Source organism: Pseudophryne corroboree, chromosome 2 (assembly GCF_028390025.1).
Source record: "Pseudophryne corroboree isolate aPseCor3 chromosome 2, aPseCor3.hap2, whole genome shotgun sequence".
Taxonomy (NCBI): domain Eukaryota; kingdom Metazoa; phylum Chordata; class Amphibia; order Anura; family Myobatrachidae; genus Pseudophryne; species Pseudophryne corroboree.
Genome location: NC_086445.1, coordinates 36073843 through 36096456, shown reverse-complemented (window position 1 = coordinate 36096456; position 22614 = coordinate 36073843). Strand labels below are relative to the sequence as shown.

The 22614-nt window shown below is 47.4% G+C and overlaps 1 protein-coding gene across 5 annotated transcripts in view; it reads right to left on the bottom strand.

Moving 5' to 3' along the window:
• Positions 1-6107, bottom strand: part of LOC134995815 (oocyte zinc finger protein XlCOF7.1-like) — a 96109-nt gene extending 90002 nt beyond the window's left edge. Inside the window, exon 1 of one of the 5 annotated variants that reach the window (XM_063951134.1) lies at positions 5877-6107. The gene's annotated coding sequence lies outside the window, so the exon portion shown is untranslated. Of the gene's footprint in view, positions 1-5293; positions 5408-5876 lie in introns of those variants that run through there. The other 4 variants (XM_063951137.1, XM_063951142.1, XM_063951135.1 and 1 more) reach the window with 4 other exon arrangements.
• Positions 6108-22614: the final 16507 nt, after the last annotated feature.

Sequence of the window (22614 nt, the reverse complement as noted above, 5' to 3'; positions counted from 1 at the left end):
TGGAGGAACATCAGTTTCAGGGCAGGTGGACATTACAGGAGAGCAGACTACCCATAAACATTCTCGAGCTAAGAGCGGTTTACAACGCGCTTCTCTTAGCCGTAGACCTAGTCATGGGTCAGCACTTAAAGATACAGTCGGACAATGTCACAACGACGGCTTAAACCGTCAAGGTGGAACAAAGAGCAGGATGGCGTTAAAGGAAGCCACAAAGATCTTGTTGTGGGCAGAAAGACAATACATCATCCTCTCGGCAGTGTTCATTCCAGGTGTGGAGAATTGGGAAGCAGATTCTCAGTCGCCAGGACATGCATCCGGGAGAGTGGTGCCTACATCCACGGATTTTCAACATGGTGGTGAGGAGATGGGGTCGACCTAATGGCGTCTCGGCAAAACCATCAGCTGCCCAGATATGTGTCCAGGACATGAGAAGGAGTGGACGCATTAACACTTCCTTGGTGTTACGCGAAGGTTTACATCTTCCCACCTTTCCCACTCATACCCAGGGTCCTGAAAAGGTTGAAACAAGAACGAGTGTGGGCAATTCTAATCGCACCAGATTGGCCCCGCAGGAGTTGGTACTCAGACCTGCGAGGGTTACTAGTGGAAGATCCTTGGCGGTTACCTCAGAGAAAGGACCTGCTATCTCAGGGACCGTTCCACCACCCAGACCTGAACAGGCTGCGTTTAACGGCGTGGCTATTGAAACCCGGATCTTAAGAAACAGAGGGATACCAAGAACGGCCATTCCTACGATGATTGCCCCTAGGAAGCCGGTCACAGCCGTGCACTACTACAGGATTTGGAAGAGGTACATGGACTGGTGTCAAGAACGTGGGTGGAATTCGACGAACTTCCACTTATCCAGACTTCTACTCTTCCTTTAAGCCAGTCTAGATGTAGGACTGAGGCTGGGATCTCTGAAGGTTCAAATTTTGGCTCTCTCCATCCTATTTCAACAGCAGTTAGCATCCTTGCCAGAGGTTCAAACCTTTTTACAGGGGGTTCTGAGGATACAACCCCCTTTTCGTCCTCCTACTGCACCATGGGACTTAAATTTGGTGTTGGAATTTTTGAGATCACCAACTTTTGAGCCGTTAGCAGGAACAGACCTGAAATATCTCTCTTGGAAGGTCACGTTATTGCTTGCCTTGGCTTCGGCCAGGTGGGTTTCTGAGTTGGGTGCCTTATCGTGTAAAAGTCCTTTTTTAATTTTTCATGAGGATAGGGCAGAACTCTGTACAAGAGCAGATTTCCTTCCTAAGGTTGTTTCGGGGGTTTCATGTAAACCAGCCGATTGTGGTCCCATCTTTCCAGGCTCTCGCAGATGGGGACGTGTCCTTGGATGTTGTCCGAGCTTTACGGGTATACGTACAAGTTACGTCGTCCTTCAGAAAGTCGAACCATTTGTTTGTTCTTTATGATGGGCCTAAGAAGGGTTGGCCAGCATCTAAGCAGTCTTTGGCTAGATGGATTAGACTTGCCATTCGGCAAGCTTATGTTTCCTGTGGCAAACAGGTTCCGGTTCAGACGGGTGCTCATACCACCCGATCAGTGGGTGCCTCATGGGCGGCTGCCAGAGGTGCTTCCACTACTCAACTTTGCAGGGCGGCAACGTGGTCCTAAGCCCACACGTTTGCAAAATTTTACAAGTTTGATAACTTTGCGTCCAGACGTTTAGTTTTGCAGGCCACCGACAGCACACCCTCCCTGGGGGATAACATTGGGATGTCCCCTACTGTATAGGACTTCAGTGTCCCCTAGTGGATTAAAGAGGATTTTGGTACTTACCGATAAATCCATTTCTCTGAATCCTCTAGGGGACACTGGACGCCCGCCTCGGTGCTGTCAACCTGCTGTGTTCAAAGTTCTTGTTCAAACAGTTCATGCAAACAGCGTTGGTTTTTCTGTTAAGAGTTTCTTGGATGCTGTTTGATATGATGTACGGTTCGGTTCCTCGCCATGTGTATCATGTCCTATTCTCTCAGTCAAATTTTTCAAACTGAGGGAGGAGGGATGTGAAGGGGGAGGAGCCAGCTGTGCAGACAATGCTAATTTTAGATTGTGCCACACCTCCGGTTGCAAGCTTCACACCCCTACTGTATAGGACTCCAGTGTCCCCTAGAGGATTCAGAGAAATAGATTTATCGGTAAGTACCAAAATCCTCTTTTTTAATTTTTTGGCTTTTTCCATACTTGACGATCCACGTGGACTACGATTGGAACGGTAACCTTGCCCAAGCATAGCGAGTGAAGTGAGCCATGCGAAGGGACACGGTGCACTAATTCGGGTTCCCCATCACTTTACGCAGAAAACTACACCAAAAAAACCTCCAAAAACTCATGTCGACCTTTTCACCTGTCGACCTAGTACATGTCAACCTAATGCCCAAAACTAAACTAAAGATCCTGAGATCAGACAACGGTGGAGAGTATGATAACAAAGTCTTAGCCGCATTCCTTAGGAAATATGGCATAAAGCATCAGCTAACAATTGCCTACACACCAGAACAGAATGGTGTGAGTGAGCGGGGCAAACCGCACAATTGTTGAAAGAGCACGAACTATGTTAAGTGATGCTTGCCTGGAAAATAAGTTTTGGGCAGAAGCAGTATCTACTACAATATACCTAAAGAATTGTGCACCTACAGTGGCCGTCAAAAGCAAAACACCACTGGAGGCATGGTCCAGAGAAAAGCCAAGTGTCAGTCATCTTCGTGTCTTCAGGAGCAAAGCTTTGCACACACTGTATACCAAAAGGAGAAAAGGAGAAAGATAGATCCAAAATCTATAGAAAGCAAAGGATACAGACTTTGGAATGTTACAAGTAAACGTCTTCTTAAATCCAGAGTTGTGGTATTCTACGAGACAGCACCACAACTGGAGCAGTGGAGCAACAAGAAAATGTATCATTGGATGTACAGGCAGCAGAAAGCGTATCTGAATCTGAGAGTGTCAAAGCGGACAACAAGTCAGGGAACAGAAGTTCCACGAGGAGCAAAAAAGGTGTTACAGACAAGAAATACAGTGAGGAGTACGCAAACATAGCTTACTGTGAACCTCAAAACATACAGGAAGCAAAGTCAAGCAGTGATTGGACAGAGTGGAAGTCAGCAATTGATACAGAACTGTCAGCACTAAATGATAACAGTACATGGACTATGGTTGATAGACCAAGCGGCCGTAAAATGATTAAGAACAAGTGGGGTTTCTGCAAGAAGTTGAACTCAGATGGGACAGTAGCTCATTATAAAGCCCGCCTTGTTGCCAAGGCCTATACCCAGAAATATGGAATCGATTACGTAGAGATCTACTCACCAGTGGAGAGGTACAGCACCTTAAGGTTAGTGATTGCTATTGCTACACTACATGATCTACTGTTATACCAGCTAGACTTTGATTCCACATTCCTAAATGGAGAGTTACTGTAGTTGAGGAAATTTACAGGGAGCCGCCTGAACACTATGATTTGGATATATTCCAAACTGGGAAAGTTTGTCTCTTTAAGTGGTCACTATACGGCCTTAAGCAAAGTGGTCGTTGCTGGGATGTAAAGTTGGATGCAACGTTACTAGAAATAAACTTTGTCAGGTCAGAGACTGATCACTGCCTATACCACAAAACAATCAAAGAAAAGTTGTTCATCATAGCTGTCTATGTTGATGATTTACCTTTGGCAGGTCAAGAAGATCACATCACTGACATCAAGCACCAGCTTAAACAAAGATTCAAGTTGAAAGATCTAGGCCCTGCAAATCATCTATTAGGTATGAAAATTGTACAAAACCTGCAAGAGGGAACTGTCACAAACATACATTGAGACAGTAATTTACAAATACGGAATGACAGATGCAAAATCAGTAAGTAGTCCCATTGATAAAAGTTCAAAGATGGTCAAGGCCATGTCACCAAGTAGCAAATGGGAGATAGAGGAAATGCAAGAAATTCCTTATCAAAATGCTATTAGTAGTTTGATGTATGCAAGTATTGGGACACGACCTGACATCACACATGCAGTGAGTCGGGCAAGCCAGTCTGCAAATAATCCAGGGAGACAACACTGGATTGCAGTAAAGAGAATACTAAGGAACCTCAAAGGTACAAGTTCACTAAAGCTGAGATTTACAAGATCAACAGATACCACCTTAAAAGTATTCTGTGACGCCGACTGGGGATCAGATGAGGATGATAGACGTTCTTATACTGGATACCTGTTTGCACTGGCAGGTGCAGCCGTAAGGTGGGCAAGTAGGAAACAACCCACAGTTGCTCTTTCTACAACAGAGGCAGAGTACATGACGCTCACAGAAACTTCAAAAGAAGCGCTTTGGATAAGAGAGACTTTATGTGAATTAGGTCTTCTTTACCACAGTGAGATCATCAACATAAAGTGTGATAACAAGGGAGCAATTGATCTTTTTCGTAGCACAAAGCATCATGGACGGTCTAAGCACATTAGCTATAAGATATCATTTCATATGTGAGTTGGTGGAAAACAAGTCTGCCAATGTGGAATATGTTGCAAGTGAAGAAACTATTGCCGACATGTTGACAAAAGGACTGTCATCACACTTGTTACATGCATTCCTGATGGAATGTGGACTAGAATATGGTTAATGTTGATTTATTCTTACTGTTTTGCTTCACATTATGTTTTCGGTTACAAGAATTACTTTATTGATTTGTTTGATAACATTTCATGTTCTTTAATTTTGTGACCATAGACAGTCTTAAGCAGGCAGGAGTGTTAAGATATGGTGTGCTCTGTGCCTGTCTCCTTCTACACAGCAGTCTATGGGCGCATCCCCTAGTGCCAAGAGTCACTCGGAGGTAGGGCTATGGGATATAATCCCTGCTCCTCCATTTTAGAGTGAGTGAGACAGAGTCCTTTGAGTGTGTGCAAGCGTGCAGAGCTGAGACTGATACAGAGACTCACAGCGTTTCCATTACATGTATTGCAGCTTCGGAGCGGACGCTGAGCTGGGCGTCGCATCTTCTCTACAGCGGGAGTCAGACTTACCACTGGAGACAACTCCTGATAAGTACCGCTACCACTGCTGTTACCTTGTATAACATAAGGGCCCCTACTTGACTATATCAGTATTACATCTGAGTCACCTGTGTTCAATGAATAAACCTGCATTACTGTTTAAGTTCATAAGTGTGTGTACTGACGTTACTGCACCAGGGAATCCAATACACTTTGCCAACAGAGGTGGTAAGAGGCCCCCAGCCTTGTGTACTCTCATACAACATGCGTTATCTGCATGAGGATGAGAACAGCAGCTCATACCTTACCCTGCAGCAGGATGTGTCACCGGCTGATGGACAAACACTGTGCAAGCCTCTGTACACCAATGCACCGCATGGGCTGATGGGAGTTGTAGCCTTCCCGGCACACACTTCTGCGTTGAGGCGGTAGAACTACAATTCCCCGATAGGATGTAGTCATGTAATGCGCCTTCTGTCGGCGGCCGAAAAACAAGATGTGTATAATATTTGTTAAATCCATTGTGACTCATGTCTCTAGGACACAGGGAGTGGCAGCCATGTTTCTGAAGACCAAGACTAACGGCTGCTAATTGCAAATGCAGCAAACAAAATGGCTGCCACTGTCAGTCAGAGCCTGTGCTGCATGCAGCAGCTTTTTCTTTCATTCTTCAGTTTGTCTGCTTCCCTCAACAATGCCTGCCAGCAAAAATATATAAGACAGGGGCACATGTACTAAACGGAGATAAGCCTCAAATACGTTAAATATAGTGAAAAGCCTTCTACATATCGCTTCTCAATATGTACTAAGGTTCTGCACTCAATATCGCTCCTCTGTAGGTTATTATAGGTTATTACCCCCAGCTATTAGTAACAGGATGACTCACCGCTGCCCCTTTCCTCCTGTGCCTGCTTCGTCTGTGTGAGCTGCCGTTATCAGCCCTCCCTGCAGAACAGAGCTGTTGTCTGTTGTCTATTGATGTCTGCTTTACAACTTTTTAAATAAAGTTTTTTTTTGTCTCTTCCAAAAAAAAAAGAAAGCTGCTGGAGCTGGTCAGCTGACTCCGAATCTCACTGTGACTGTGGTAGCGTCTAGTTATCCTTCATGGAGAGGACCTTTCCCATAAGCCCTGGGTGGATAAAAGATAAAGGAGCTGTAAGGGCGGAAGTTCTCTTCTGCCCTCTCATGCTGTCACTTCCTGGTCCTGATCACAAAGGGAAAATAGGCACTATTGACGTACGTTTTGCACTTTATTAAATCAAGTTTTTTTTGTCTCTTTAAAAAAAAAAGAAGCTGCTGGAGATGGTCTGGACTCTCACGTCTAGTTACCCTTCATGGAGAGGACCTTCCCATAAGCCCCTGGGTGCACAAAATATTAAGGTTCTGTAAGGGCAATCATGCTGTCACTTCCGGGTCCTGATCACAAAGGGAACATAGGCACTATTGATGTCTGTTTTGCACTTTTTTAAATAAAGGGTTTTTAGTCTCTTTAAAAAAAAAAAAAAAAAAAAAGCTGCTGGAGCTGGTGAGCTGACTCGGAATCTCACGTCTAGTTACCCTTCATGGAGAGGACCTTCCCATAAGCCCCTGGTGCACAAAAGATTAAGGTTCTGTAAGGGCGGAAGTTTTCTTCTTCCCTCTCATGCTGTCACTTCCTGGTCCTGATCACAAAGGGGACATAGGCACTATTGATGTTCATTTTGCACTTTTTTAAATAAAGTTTTTTTTTGTCTCTTTAAAAAAAAAAAGCAGCTGGAGCTGGTCAGCTGACTCGGACTCTCACGTCTAGTTACCCTTTGTGGAGAGGACCTTCCCATAAGCCCCTGGGTGCATAAAAGATTAAGGTTCTGTAAGGGCGGAAGTTCTCTTCTGCCCTCTCATGCTGTCACTTCCTGGTCCTGATCACAAAGGGAAAATAGGCACTATTGACGTACGTTTTGCACTTTATTAAATCAAGTTTTTTTTGTCTCTTTAAAAAAAAAAGAAGCTGCTGGAGATGGTCTGGACTCTCACGTCTAGTTACCCTTCATGGAGAGGACCTTCCCATAAGCCCCTGGGTGCACAAAATATTAAGGTTCTGTAAGGGCAATCATGCTGTCACTTCCGGGTCCTGATCACAAAGGGAACATAGGCACTATTGATGTCTGTTTTGCACTTTTTTAAATAAAGGGTTTTTAGTCTCTTTAAAAAAAAAAAAAAAAAAAAAGCTGCTGGAGCTGGTGAGCTGACTCGGAATCTCACGTCTAGTTACCCTTCATGGAGAGGACCTTCCCATAAGCCCCTGGTGCACAAAAGATTAAGGTTCTGTAAGGGCGGAAGTTTTCTTCTTCCCTCTCATGCTGTCACTTCCTGGTCCTGATCACAAAGGGGACATAGGCACTATTGATGTTCATTTTGCACTTTTTTAAATAAAGTTTTTTTTTGTCTCTTTAAAAAAAAAAAGCAGCTGGAGCTGGTCAGCTGACTCGGACTCTCACGTCTAGTTACCCTTTGTGGAGAGGACCTTCCCATAAGCCCCTGGGTGCATAAAAGATTAAGGTTCTGTAAGGGCGGAAGTTCTCTTCTGCCCTCTCATGCTGTCACTTCCTGGTCCTGATCACAAAGGGAACATAGGCACGGTAGCGTCTAGATTCTCTTCGCGCTAAGGACCTTTCCCATAACCCCCTGGGTCCATGTCACAATCTATTTGGAATACTAAAGTGTGGCGAGCGAAGCGGAGCGAGACACCAAGCCCGATGCGTGGCGAGCGTCCAATTCTGCATAGAGAAATAAATTTGCCCCAAACGATCGGAGAACGAAGGAGACATTTAGATGCTGTAAGGGCGGAAGTGCTCTCCTGCCCTCTCGTTTTGTCACTTCCAGGTCCTTAGCACGAAGGCAACATAGACACAAGGTAGATGCTAGAATCAAGTGGGCTAAGGGACCTTTTCCGTAAGGGGGAGGAGTTACGACGCAAGGGGGAGGAGCTAGGCCAGCGGGATAGTTCCTCTACTATCCACGCCACCAACTATTACCTTTAGTAATTAGGTGGTGAGCGAAGCGGAGCGGAGCGAACCACCGTGCCCGAAGCGTGGCGAGCGAAGCGAGCCCGCGAGGGTACTTTTCGGGTACCCTGTTCGCCCGTAGCTCCTCCCCCTGGTGACGTAGCTCCTCCCCTCAATACGTCACAAGGTCCCTTCAGCCCCTCCGATATAGAACCAACCCAAAGGGTAACTCGACGTGAGATTCCGAGTCAGCTGACCAGCTCCAGCTGCTTTTTTTTTTTTTTAAAGAGACAAAAAAAAACTTTACTTAAAAAAAGTGCAAAACGGACATCAATAGTGCCTATGTGGTTGTGTCTATGGTTGGTTCTATATCGGAGGGGCTGAAGGGACCTTGTGACGTATTGAGGGGAGGAGCTACGTCACCAGGGGGAGGAGCTACGGGCGAACAGGGTACCCGAAAAGTACCCTCTTTGTGGAGAGGACCTTCCCATAAGCCCCTGGGTGCATAAAAGATTAAGGTTCTGTAAGGGCGGAAGTTCTCTTCTGCCCTCTCATGCTGTCACTTCCTGGTCCTGATCACAAACGGAACATAGGCACTATTGATGTCCGTTTTGCACTTTTTTAAATAAAGTTTTTTTTGTCTCTTTAAAAAAAAAAAGCAGCTGGAGCTGGTCAGCTGACTCGGAATCTCACGTCGAGTTACCCTTTGTGGAGAGGACCTTCCCATAAGCACCTGGGTGCATAAAAGATTAAGGTTCTGTAAGGGCAGAAGTTCTCTTCTGCCCTCTCATGCTGTCACTTCCTGGTCCTGATCACGAAGGGAGCATAAGCAATACCCAGGCTGTGACTGACAGTGTGCCCGAGCCTCACTGATGCAGCTGCTCTGTGTCTGGAGTCTGCCATGTTTATTATTGTAGCTTCTGCTCTGGACACTTTTATTTGTACGTTTTTCATTTACGTAGGTAATAAAGGGGTTTTCTGATTGTAATATAAGCTTATCATCCTCTTTTTTTCTTATATATGTGCATACCCTCCAACATTTGACACACAAAAATTGGTACAAATTAGAAAAGGGGCATGGCCACGGGTAAAGGGGGGGGGGGGGGGGGGGGGGGGCGTGGCCACACCCCTTCCGGTTGGTTCTATATCGGAGGGGCTGAAGGGACCTTGTGACGTATTGAGGGGAGGAGCTACGTCACCAGGGGGAGGAGCTACGGGCGAACAGGGTACCCGAAAAGTACCCTCGTGGGCTCGCTTCGCTCGCCACGCTTCGGGCACGGTGGCTCGCTTCGCTCACCACATAATTACTAAAGGTAATAGTTGGTGGCGTGGATAGTAGAGGAACTATCCCGCTGGCCTAGCTCCTCCCCCTTGCGTCGTAACTCCTCCCCCTTACGGAAAAGGTCCCTTAGCCCACTTGATTCTAGCATCTACCCTTTTCCTATACTTTCAATGGAAGTTTGGAGAGCCAAAAATAGGTACAGACCATAAAAAAAAAGGTACTGTACCTATTAAAAAGGTACAGTTGGAGGGTATGTATGTGAGTATATCGCTATGGGCTTAATAATAAGCAATTTAAGGTGGGCTGCACTCTTCCGTAAATATATCCGGTTCCAGTTATACAGTTTGGGAAAGATGGGAGTCTCGGCTTTGGAACGGTGCTGGTAGCTGCGGATAGGGCAGGTGATTCCGGAGCAATGTTTTGTTGAAATGATAAATCCTCAAACCTAGCAGTGTGGAGCGGCGCAGGCAGAGACGTGGCAGTGGTTCCACTGTTCTAAGACTGATAGATCTGGTTTTGTGTTTGGCAGCAACAAGCTGCTGGTGTCTCCTTACAGTAGGGACCCCCAGCTTTCCGGGAATTAGGAAAAATGTAAAGGCAGACGAAGCGGAGATATCCTGCGGGGAAGATATAAATCCGCAGCTGAGGTTCTCTTCTCTATTATCATCATATCATTGAATATCGTTTATTCTGTACTACCATTTATAAAATGTAATTATAGGTGTGTGTGTGTGTGTATGTATATATATATATATATATATATATATATATATATTATACGTCCTAGAGGATGCTGGGGATGCTTCAAGAACCATGGGGTATAGTCGGGATCTGCAGGAGACATGGGCACACTATAAGACTTTGAATGGGTGTGAACTGGCCCCTCCCTCTATGCCCCTCCTCCAGACTCCAGTTAGATTCTGTGCCCAGTGAGACTGGATGCATACTGAGGAGCTCTCCAGAGTTTCTCAGAAAAAAGACTTAGGTTTATTATTTTCAGGGAGACCTGCTGGCAACAGGCTCCCTGCATCGTGGGACTGAGGGGAGAGAAGCAGACCTACTACTCTGAGTTCAAAGGCTCTGCTTCTTAGGCTACTAGACACCATTAGCTCCAGAGGTTTCGATCACTTGGTGCGCCTAGCTGCTTGTTCCCGGAGCCGCTCCGTCACCCCCCTCACAGAGCCAGAAGACAGAAGCCGGGTTAGTAAAGGAAGATCAGAAGACTTCAGTGACGGCAGAAGACGGCTTTTGAGGTAACGTGCCATGCTCCCACATGAGAACGGCACTGCAGGATGCAGGGCGCCCTGGGCAGCATAGGACCCTCAAATAGCACTGGCAGATGTGTAAACCGTGCCTAGGCACTAATTACGGACCCCCACCAGTATAAATATGTAATTTAAGCGGGACTCTCCCTGTTATGAGCCACGGCTGTGGCTCATTCCCATTTTTGCATTTTGGTTATGTATTTTATGGTATACTTCTGTTCATGTTCCCCGTGGGTGTCATGGGGTGCTCGGAGCTCACCCTTAAGGAGGGGATACTGTTATGAACCACAGGTAGTGGTTCATTCCTATTTTATGTTTATAAAGTTGTCTTGCATGCCAGGATTTCCTGTTGCTCTGTTTTAGAATACTCTTGTCTGCTGCCGCTGGTGAGTCTGTGTAATTGCAGCTTGTTCCCATGTGTTCAGCCTCACCTGGCTGCTAATTGCATCTTGTCAGTTTGGAGTCATGCAACAGGGCAGCTGCATGAGATTATTAATTAGGCCTCTCTGTTATATGCTGGCTGACTGCAATTCACACACGCTGGTGATATTTCTGGGTATCCAGTCTGCTTGAGTTCTGAGCTTGGTTCCTGCTAGTTCCTGAGCTTCCTGTGTCGATTCCTGTGTCAGTCCCTGTGTCGATTCCTATGTCTGATCCCGTGTCCTGCCGTGAGGCGTTCCTGTCCTGAGGTCCAGTGCCTTTGCCTGTGCCTGGTCAAGTTTCTGGCTTCTTGGTGTCCACCGGTCTTTCGTTTGGGATTCTGCCTGTCCTCCAGTTCTAAGAGTCTGTGTCAGCAGCATTGGGAGTTCCTGTCCGTTTGCCAGTATTCGTACCGGTTCCGTGAGTAGCGGCTCTGCCGCGTCCGTCGGCCTAGGCCGCTGTATTCCATTATTATTTCTGTCACTGGTGTTTTGCAGAGGGTTCTGCTTATGCTGTCACCGCCGGTACACAAAAGTATTGTGTGGGCGTGTGGTCAGCATTTCCTTTGTTGTTCTTTTCCTTTGGCGGCAAGCCGTACATACATTTAGTTTTAGGCTAGTTAGTAGCCCCTGGCTTTGGTTGTTTCAGTTAGAGGGCCCCTTGTTATCACCCTGTCTCGGTTCACTCTTTGTCTCTCATTAAGACCTGAGGGGGCATCGAAGTTGGGCAGACGTAATCCGCCCTTCAAACGCGGCTGCCATGGGCTCAAGCAACCATAGTCTCGCAAGAGTGTACTGACAGCACAGGCGAGACAACGGAGATAGGGCGCCAGGGGCTATTCCCTTTCCATTCCCCTTTCCCAGCATTACGTTCCAGTGCTCCGGTCCTTGCAATAAGATCTCCTCAGACCAGAGTGCTGGAATCATAACACTCCCACACTACTGTACAAGTAACAGGGTGCAAAACGGGGGGGGGGGGGAGAGACAAGACATTTGGTGCTAATTATTTACATATAAAAGCGCTAACAGGTCTGGGCAATCTTTTACTCGCTTCAGTACCGGGATAGGTGCTGGGTTGTGAGCTGGCAGAACTCCCTCTGTGTCTCTCTTACAGGCTTTGTTGTGGGTCTGTCTCCTATAGCCCAGTGTGATTGTGGGTGTCGGTACGTGTGTGTGTCGACATGTCTGAGGCTGAGTGCTCTTCCCAGGAGGAGGATGGAGTGGGGACAGAAAAGACTGTGAGAGTGACCGTGTCGGCACCGCCGACGGATGATTGGGTAAATATGTTGAGTGTTTTGAATGCAAATGTGGCTCGGTTGTCTAAGAGATTTGATAAATATGAGTCTAAGAACCAGACATGGAGAGAATCCATGGAGGATGCATTGTCACAAGCTCTCAGACCCCTTCAGGGTCACAGAAATGTGCATTTACCCAGATAGCAGAGACAGATACCGACACGGACTCTGATTCCACTGTCGACTATAGTGATGCCAGATTGAATCCAAAACGGCTAAGAGCATTCAGTACATGATTGTGGCAATAAAAGAAGTGTTGCATATAACAGAGGACCCTGCTGTTCCTGATACTAGGGTCTGTATGTATCAAGGAAAGAAACCTGAGGTAACGTTTCCTCCCTCTCATGAACTGAACGCTCTTTTTGAAAAGGCTTGGGAAAATCCTGACAAGAAGATACAGGTTCCCAAAAGAATTCCAGTGGCATATCCGTTTCCATTTGGGGACAGGGAAAAGTGGGAGTCAACCCCCACGGTAGACAAAGCTCTATCGCGTCTATCCAAAAAGGTGGCGCTTCCGTCTTCTGACACGGCAGCCCTAAAGGATCCTGCGGATCGTAAGCAGGAAAATACACTAAAATCCATTTATGTCACTACACGGTCGCTACTCAGGCCTGCCGTTGCTTCGGCATGGGTGAGTAGCGCTATTGAAAAGTGGGCAGATAACTTGTCATCTGAAATAGATAACCTAGACAGGGATAACGTGCTTTTGACTCTGGGTCTTATCAGGGACGCTGCAGCATATTTAAAAGAAGCTGCGAGGGACATTGGCCTTTTGGGATCCAGGGCCAATGCCATGGCAGTCTCAGCTAGGAGAGCATTGTGGATTCATCAATGGAATGCTGATGCTGACTCTAAGAAGACAATGGAGTCTCTACCGTTTAACGGTAGGGTCTTGTTTGGTGACGGCCTCACTGACCTGGTATCTACGGCTACCGTGGGTAAGTCATAATTTTTACCTTATGTTCCTGCGCAACAAAAGAAAACGCCCCACTATCAGATGCAGTCCTTTTGGCCCAATAAATACAAAAAAGGACGAGGGTCCTCCTTCCTTGCCGTGAAAGGAAGAGGAAGGGGAAAAAGGTCACAGGCTGTGGCAAGTTCCCAAGAGCAGAAGTCCTCTCCGGCTTCTACCAAGTCCACCGCATGACGCTGGGGCTCCTCTGCGGGAGTCCGCACCGGTGGGGGCACGTCTCAAACTTTTCAGTCAGGTCTGGGTGCACTCGGACCTGGATCCTTGGATATTAGAAATAGTAACCCAAGGGTACAGATTAGAGTTTCAAGATGTGCCCCCTCCCCGATTTTTCAAATGGGCCTTGCCAGCTTCTCTTCTAGAAAGGGAGGTAGTATGCGCTGCGCTACTAAAGTTGTGTCAAAATCAAGTAATTGTCACGGTACCCCCGTCACAACAGGGGGAAGGCTTTTATTCGAGCCTATTCGTGGTCCCGAAGCCGGATGGCTCCGTCAGACCGATTCTGAACCTAAAATTCCTCAATTTCTTTCTAAAAAAATTAAAATTCAAGAAGGAATCTCTCCGAGCAGTGATCTCCAGTCTGGAGGAGGGGGATTTTATGGTGTCGGTCGACATAAAGGATGCCTACTTACACGTTGTCACTGACCTGGGTTCGAAGTGTTGAGAACTCGGGGGTTCTTCCGATGATCGGAAAGAGGAACCACAGCTGGGCCGGAGCAGGGATGGCCGGATGTAGGTTTTCCTCATGCAGAACTAGCTGTAGTAACTGGCGTATAATGCTGAAGAAATAAATGATGATTTGAGAACGATGGTGAAGCACACAGAAGAATGAAGAACTTGTGAGCGATGCTGAAGAAATTAATGAGGATTTGAGAACGATGGTGAAGCACACAGAAGAATGAAGAACTTGTGAGCGATGCTGAAGAAATGAATGATGATTTGAGAACGATGGTGAAGCACACAGAAGAGTGAAGAACTTGTGAGCGATGCTGAAGAAACTAATGAGGATTTGAGAACGATGGTGACGCACACTGCAGAATGAAGAATTTGTGAGCGATGTTTGAAGAATGAGAAGCTTGTGAGCGATGTTGAAGAAATGAATGAGGATTTAAGATTCAGTGTAACTCTGGAAGTATGGAAGGCGTTCCACTTGGAGATATCATGTAATACAGGAAACACAGGAGGTGTCCCCCTAAGAGAAACACTGTAACCCAGAGAATGTCCCACTGAGTGATACACTGTAACGCTGGTAGCACAGGGAAGGTTCCACTGAGTGATACACTGTAACGCTGGTAGCACAGGGAATGTTCCACTGAGTGATACACCGTAACGCTGGTAGCACAGGGAATGTCCCACTGAGTGATACACTGTAACGCTGGTAGCACAGTGAATGTTCCACTGAGTGATACACTGTAATGCTGGTAGCACAGGGAATTTCCCACTGAGTGATACACTGTAACGCTGGTAGCACAGGGAAGGTTCCACTGAGTGATACACTGTAACGCTGGTAGCACAGGGAATGTCCCACTGAGTGATACACTGTAACGCTGGTAGCACAGTGAATGTTCCACTGAGTGATACACTGTAATGCTGGTAGCACAGGGAATGTTCCACTGAGTGATACACTGTAACGCTGGTAGCACAGGGAATTTCCCACTGAGTGATACACTGTAACGCTGGTAGCACAGTGAGTGTTCCTCTAGGTGATTTCACTGTAACGCTGGTAGCACAGTGATTGTTCCACTGAGTGATACTCTGCAAACGCTGGTAGCACAAGTAATGTTCCACTGAGTGATACTCTGCAAACGCTGGAAGCACAAGGAATGTTCTACTGAGAGATACTCTGCAAACGCTGGTACACAGGAGACGTTCAGTTAGAGAACTCACTGAACGCTGCTAGCACTGGTGATCATAGAAGAGACGATACTCAGGCGCCGGAGCTCTGCACGGCGTCTTCCTTTGAACTTCCCGCTCTCTCCCAATTGGCGGAAGGGGCCGATGACGTCACTCGCCCACCACGCTCCCGTGAACGCCAGGCGCAATGGCGGCGCCCACACCCCGGGAACCCGACGGAGGCAGCGCCAGCAAGACGCAACAACCCGGAGCCCACCGGGGGCGGCGACCGCCGGGAGACCCAGCGCACCCGGAGCGGTAAGCGTGGCAGCCACAGCGCCACGAGTGTGACACACGTCCCCATATATTCTCCACATCAGGCTTACCAGAGGTTTGCTGTTCAAGATTGTCATTACCAATTTCAGACGTTGCCGTTTGGTCTGTCCACGGCTCCGAGGATTTTCACCAAAGTAATGGCGGAAATGATGGTTCTCCTGCACAAGCAGGGAATCACAATTATCCCGTACTTGGACGATCTCCTCATAAAGGCGAGATCCAAGGAGCAATTGCTGAAAAATGTTGCCCTTTCACTGGCGATTTTGCAACAACATGGTTGGCTCCTAAACTTGCCAAAATCACAGTTGGTTCCGACGACACGGCTGTCGTTCCTGGATATGATTCTGGATACAGAATTGCAAAGAGTTTTTCTTCCAGTGGAAAAGGCTCTGGAAATACAGAACATGGTAAAACAGATTCTTAAACCAGCAAAGGTGTCAGTTCTTCAATGCACTCGGTTGCTGGGGAAGATGGTGGCGGCCTACGAGGCCATTCCGTATGGCAGGTTCCATGCCAGGGTGTTTCAGTGGGATCTGTTGGACAAGTGGTCCGAGTCTCACCTAGACATGCACGGTCAGTCAGACAACGTAACAGCAGTGGCGTACATAAACCACCAGGGCGGAACAAGGAGCAGAGCGGCGATGGCCGAGGCCACGAAGATTCTTTGCTGTGCGGAAAGATATGCCAGCGCTCTGTCAGCAGTCTTCATTCCAGGAGTGGACAACTGGGAAGCAGACTTCCTCAGCAGACACGATCTCCATCCAGGAGAGTGGGGTCTTCATCGAGAGGTCTTTGCAGAAGTGACAAGTCGTTGGGGAATTCCTCAAGTAAACATGATGGCGTCCCGCCTCAACAAGAAACTTCAGAGATATTGTTCCAGGTCAAGGGACCCTCAAGTGATAGCGGTGGACGCCCTAGTGACACTGTGTGTGTTTCCGTCGGTATATGTGTTCCCTCCACTTCCACTCATTCCAAAGGTGATACAGATTATAAGAAGGACAAGGGTTCAGGCGATACTCATTGTTCCGGATTGGCCAAAAAGGGCCTGGTATCCAGATCTTCAGGAGTTGCTCATAGAAGATCCCTGGCCTCTTCCTCTTCGGGAGGACCTGTTGCAACAGGGGCCATGCGTGTATCAAGCCTTACTACGGCTGCGTTTGACAGCATGGCGGTTGAACGCCAAATCCTAGCCCGGAAGAGTATTCCCAGTGAAGTCATTCCCACTCTTCTCCAGGCTAGAAAAGAAGTAACGGCAAAGCATTACCACCGTATTTGGAGGAAATATGTGTCTTGGTGTGAATCCAAGAAGGCTCCTACGGAAGAATTTCAACTGGGGAGTTTGCTTCATTTTTTGCAAGCAGGTGTGGATGCGGGCCTAAAGTTAGGCTCCATTAAAGTACAGATTTCGGCCTTGTCGATCTTTTTTTTTTTTTAGAAAGAATTGGCCTCCCTTCCAGAAGTTCAGACCTTCGTGAAAGGGGTGCTACACATCCAACCTCCATTTGTGCCTCCTGTGGCACCGTGGGATCTTAATGTGGTATTGCAATTCCTGCAATCGCATTGGTTTGAACCTTTGCATAAGGTTGAGTTAAAATTCCTTACTTGGAAAGTAGTCATGTTGTTGGCCTTGGCGTCCGCAAGGCGGCTGTCTGAGTTGGCAGCTTTGTCTCACAAAAGCCCTTATTTAATCTTCTATGCTGATAGAGCGGAGTTGCGAACTCGTCAGCAATTTCTGCCAAAAGTGGTTTCATCATTTCACGTGAACCAGCCTATTGTGGTGCCGTTGGCTACTGACGCCCTGGCAGAATCGAAGTCTCTCGATGTGGTCAGAGCTTTGAAAATCTATGTCGCCAAGACGGCTCAGATTAGGAAAACAGAGGCTCTGTTTGTCCTGTGGGTTCCCAACAAGGTTGGGGCTCCAGCTTCTAAGCAGACTATTGCACGCTGGATCTGTAATACGATTCAGCAGGCTCATTCTACGGCAGGATTCCCGTTACCAAAATCGGTGAAAGCCCATTCTACCAGAAAGGTGGGCTCATCCTGGGCGGCTGCCCGAGGGGTCTCGGCGTTACAACTTTGCCGAGCTGCTACTTGGTCGGGATCAAACACCTTTGCGAAGTTCTACAAGTTTGATACCCTGGCTCAGAAGGACCTCTTGTTTGGTCAATCGGTGCTGCAGAGTCATCCGCACTCTCCCGCCCGTTCTAGAGCTTTGGTATAAACCCCATGGTTCTTGAAGCATCCCCAGCATTCTCTAGAAAATAGGATTTTAATACCTACCGGTAAATCCTTTTCTCTTAGTCTGTAGAGGATGCTGGGTGCCCATCCCAGTGCGGGCTGTATCTGCAGTTTGGTTATGGTTACGCTCCTGTTGAGTTGAGTTCAGTCAGTCTGTCACTGATGTTGGTCATGACGTTGCATGTGTTGTTGTTGAATGACATGTTGTACGGCGTGTTTGAGGTGTGAGCTGGTATGTATCTCACCTTAGTTTTAAAATAATTAAATAAATCCTTTTCCTCTAAATGTCCGTCTCCCTGGGCACAGTTCCTATAACTGGAGTCTGGAGGAGGGGCATAGAGGGAGGGGCCAGTTCACACCCATTCAAAGTCTTATAGTGTGCCCATGTCTCCTGCGGATCCCGTCTATACCCCATGGTTCTTGAAGCATCCCCAGCATCCTCTACGGACTAAGAGAAAAGGATTTACCGGTATGTATTAAAATCCTATTATACACTGCTCAAAAAAATAAAGGGAACACTAAAATAACACATCCTAGATCTGAATGAATGAAATGTTCTTATTAAATACTTTGTTCTTTACATAGTTAAATGTGCTGACAACAAAATCACACAAAAATTATCAATGGAAATCAAATTTATTAACCCATGGAGGTCTGGATTTGGAGTCACTCAAAATGAAAGTGGAAAAACACACTACAGGCTGATCCAACTTTGATGTAATGTCCTTTAAACAAGTCAAATGAGGCTCAGTAGTGTGTGTGGCCTCCACGTGCCTGTATGACCTCCTTACAATGCCTGGGCATGCTCCTGATGAGGTGGCGGATGGTCTCCTGAGGGATCTCCTCCCACACCTGGACTAAAGCATCCGCCAGCTCCTGGACAGTCTGTGGTGCAACGTGGCATTGTGGATGGAGCGAGACATGATGTCCGAGATGTGCTCAATTGGATTCAGGTCTGGGGAACGGGCGGGCCAGTCCATAGCATCAATGCCTTCGTCTTGCAGGAACTGCTGACACACTCCAGCCACATGAGGTCTAGCACTGTCTTGCATTAGGAGGAACCCAGGGTCAACTGCACCAGCATATGGTCTCACAAGGGGTCTGAGGATCTCATCTCGGTACCTAATGGCAGTCAGGCTACCTCTGGTGAGCACATGGAGGGCTGTGCGGCCCCCCAAAGAAATGCCACCCCACACCATTACTGACCCATTGCCAAATCGGTTATGCTGGAGGATGTTGCAGGCAGCAGAACGTTCTCCTTGGCGTCTCCAGACTGTCATGTCTGTCACATGTGCTCAGTGAGAACCTGCTTTCATCTGTGAAGAGCACAGGGCGCCAGTGGCGAATTTGCCAATCTTGGTGTTCTCTGGCAAATGCCAAACGTCCTGCACGGTGTTGGGCTGTAAGCACAACCCCCACCTGTGGACGTCGGGCCCAGTGCTGCAAGTGGGCGGGTACGGGCGGGTACGGCGTACCCTTAAGAGTTTAGCCGCGGGTACGCCGTACCCACTCCGCCGGGCCGCCGCTCACAGCGTTGATGTGCGCAGCGCTCACCAGTTGCTGTGGCCGGCCGGGTACTGCTACTGCCGCTGCTGCTCCTCCCCTTCCCAGTGTGCAGGGAGCGTGCTTGTGATGTCATCACGCTCCCGCGGCAGTGGGCGCAGAGTGGGGCTGGCTGCTGAGGCTGCTTGAGCCGCGCGCGTTAGGAGGAGGCGGAGCAGGGAGCATATCAGTTGGAGGGGACGTGGAGCAGCCTGAGTGGGGCAATGTATATCTAGCACTGTGGGGGTAATGTATATCTGGCACTGTGGGGGCATTGTATATCTAGCACTGTGGGGGCATTGTATATCTAGCACTGTGGGGGCAATGTATATCTAGCACTGTGGGGGTAATGTATATCTAGCACTGTGGGGGTAATGTATATCAAGCACTGTGGGGGCAATGTATATCTAGCACTGTGGGGGCAATGTATATCTGGCACTGTGGGGGCAATGTATATCTAGCACTGTGGGGGCAATGTATATCTAGCACTGTGGGGGCAATGTATATCAAGCACTGTGGGGGCAATGTATATCAAGCACTGTGGGGGCAATGTATATCTAGCACTGTGGGGGCAATGTATATCTAGCACTGTGGGAGCAATGTATATCTAGCACTGTGGGGGCAATGTATATCTAGCACTGTGGGGGCAATGTATATCATACATTGCCCCCACAGTGCTTGATATACATTGTCCCCACAGTGCTTATCTGGCATAGTGGGGCATTGTAAATCTGGCACTGTGGGGGCATTTTCTATCTAGCACTTTGGGGGCAATGTATATCTGGCACTGTGGGGTAATGTATATCTGGCACTGTGGGGCAATGTATATCTGGCACTGTGGGGCAATGTATATCTGGCACTGTGGGGCAATATGTATCTGGCACTATTGGGGTCATACGTGTATCTGCCCCTCCCCCCATATGTGTATCACGCCCCCATTTTCATTGGTCACGCCCCATGTGACATTTGGCCACACCCATATTTTGCACGCGCGCCAAAGGCGCGCGCACACAGTACCCGTAAGACATTTTTTCTACTTGCACCACTGGTCGGGCCCTCATACCACCCTCATGGAGTCTGTTTCTGATCGTTTGAGTAGACACATGCACATTTGTGGCTTGCTGGAGGTCATTTTGCAGGGCTCTGGCAGTGCTCCTCCTGTTCCTCCTTGCACAAAGGCGGAGGTAGCGGTCCTGCTGCTGGGTTGTTGCCCTCCTACGGCCTACTCCACGTCTCCTGATGTACTGGCCTGTCTCCTGGTAGCGCCTCCATGCTCTGGACACTACGCTGACAGACACAGCAAATCTTCTTGCCACAGCTCACATTGATGTGCCATCCTGGATGAGCTGCACTACCTGAGCCACTTGTGTGGGTTGTAGACTCCGTTTCATGCTACCACTAGAGTGAAAGCACCGCCAGCTGTCTAAAGTGACCAAAACATCAGCCAGAAAGCATAGGAGCTGAGAAGTGGTCTGTGGTCACCACCTGCAGAACAACTCCTTTATTGGGGGTGTCTTGCTAATTGCCTATACTTTCCACCTGTTGTCTATTCCATTTGCACAACAGCATGTGAAATTGATTGTCAATCAGTGTTGCTTCCTAAGTGGACAGTTTGATTTCACAGAAGTTTGATTGACTTGGAGTTACATTGTGTTGTTTAAGTGTTCCCTTTATTTTTTTGAACAGTGTATATCAGTACAGAGCAAGAGAGATACACCTTCACATTTTAGGCTAATCAGCCTCACTTTTGAGTAAACACAATCACACACTCGGAACATAGAATGCTGTTTGTTTTCTAAATATAATACATTGTTATAGCTATGTGCATATTTCATAGCATGCCTGGTTAATTTTTATGGTTTATACATAAATGCAAATAAACTCTCAGGCAATTTGGGATGGCAGCAGTCAGAAGACTGTGGCTTCCCGACGATTACTAGGTAACCCTCTACCCCCTTACATTCCCTCCCTACAGACTAACCCTAAACCTCCCTCTTTTTTTTGTTGTCTAACCCTCCCTCCCTCTATCCCTGAGATGGGTACGCACTACGCGATACGCGTCATGGGCGATATCACAGTGTTTCCTCTTGCCTCTCGGGCCGCTGACATAGTGAATACACACTGCGGGATATCGCTCAGTGAGGTCATGCCGCGTCCGGACCGAACAAAGAGCATAACTCTAATGGTGCATATACACACTAGGCCACATTTTACACAAATCCACTCTTTTTACCTGCCTGAGCCCAGTATACCCTACGAGCGATGCCTGTTGTTCACTCCCAGAGATCGTTAATGACACCCACTGTCGACTGTGCATGCAGCTCGATCTGACAATGGGGGTCATTCTGAGTTGATCGCAGCAGCAAGTTTGTTAGCTATTGGGCAAAACTATGTGCACTGCAGGTGGGGCAGATATAACATGTGCAGAGATAGTTAGATTTGGGTGGGTTATTTCGTTTCTGTGCAGGGTAAATACTGGCTGCTTTATTTTTACCCTGCAATTTAGATTTCAGTTTGAATACACCCCACCCAAATCTAACTCTCTCTGCACATGTTATATCTGCCCCACCTGCAGTGCTCATGGTTTTGCCCAACTGTTAACAAATTTGCTGCTGCGATCAACTCAGAATTAGGCCCAATATCGTCACAAGCTGCGTGTACTCTCCAGCCGCGGTATGATATTACTGTGCGATTTCACTTGCAATATTGCATAGCCTGTATGCACTATGTCAGCGGCCCGGGTGGCAAGGGGAAACACTATGCGATTTTGCTTATTGTGTACCCATTTTAACCATCCCTCCCTGCATCCTAAATCTTATCCCCCCTTCGCTGCCTAACCCGAACTTTCCCTCTAGTTCCTGATCCTAACCGAACGCCTCCGCCAGCCTGTTCCTTATAATATCCGCCATACATTACCTATGTTAGGGATTCCGAAAGTCTGGTTTGGGATTCTGGCGTCAGCATTCCGACAGGTGACATTTTGAACGCTGCCATTTTAATCGGATCCTGGACACATGGTATCACCAGACACATGGTATTACAATACTTAAAGCAGGGGTGGGGAACCTTTTTTTCTACCAAGGGCCATTTGGATATTTATAAAATCGTTCGGATGACATCAAATGATTTGTATTATATTGTATATTATATCACTAGTACGTCTCTTATACACTGTAATATACACATGCAGCACTGACATTAGTGACATTACTGATTTGTATTATCTTGTATTTTATACACTGTATTATATTACATTTTATACACTCCTCCCTGTAATAAACACAAGCCGTAATTAAATCACTGATCGACATGCACACCCATCAATGAATTTTCTGTCTATTATATTCTAGCTGTACTTGTTATGCTGCAATCTAAACTACCCATATACATCAAGTTTGGCACAAAATATATCGAATTGTGGCTTAAGGCGCAGGCGAGGGGTGCTAGCGATAAAGAAGCT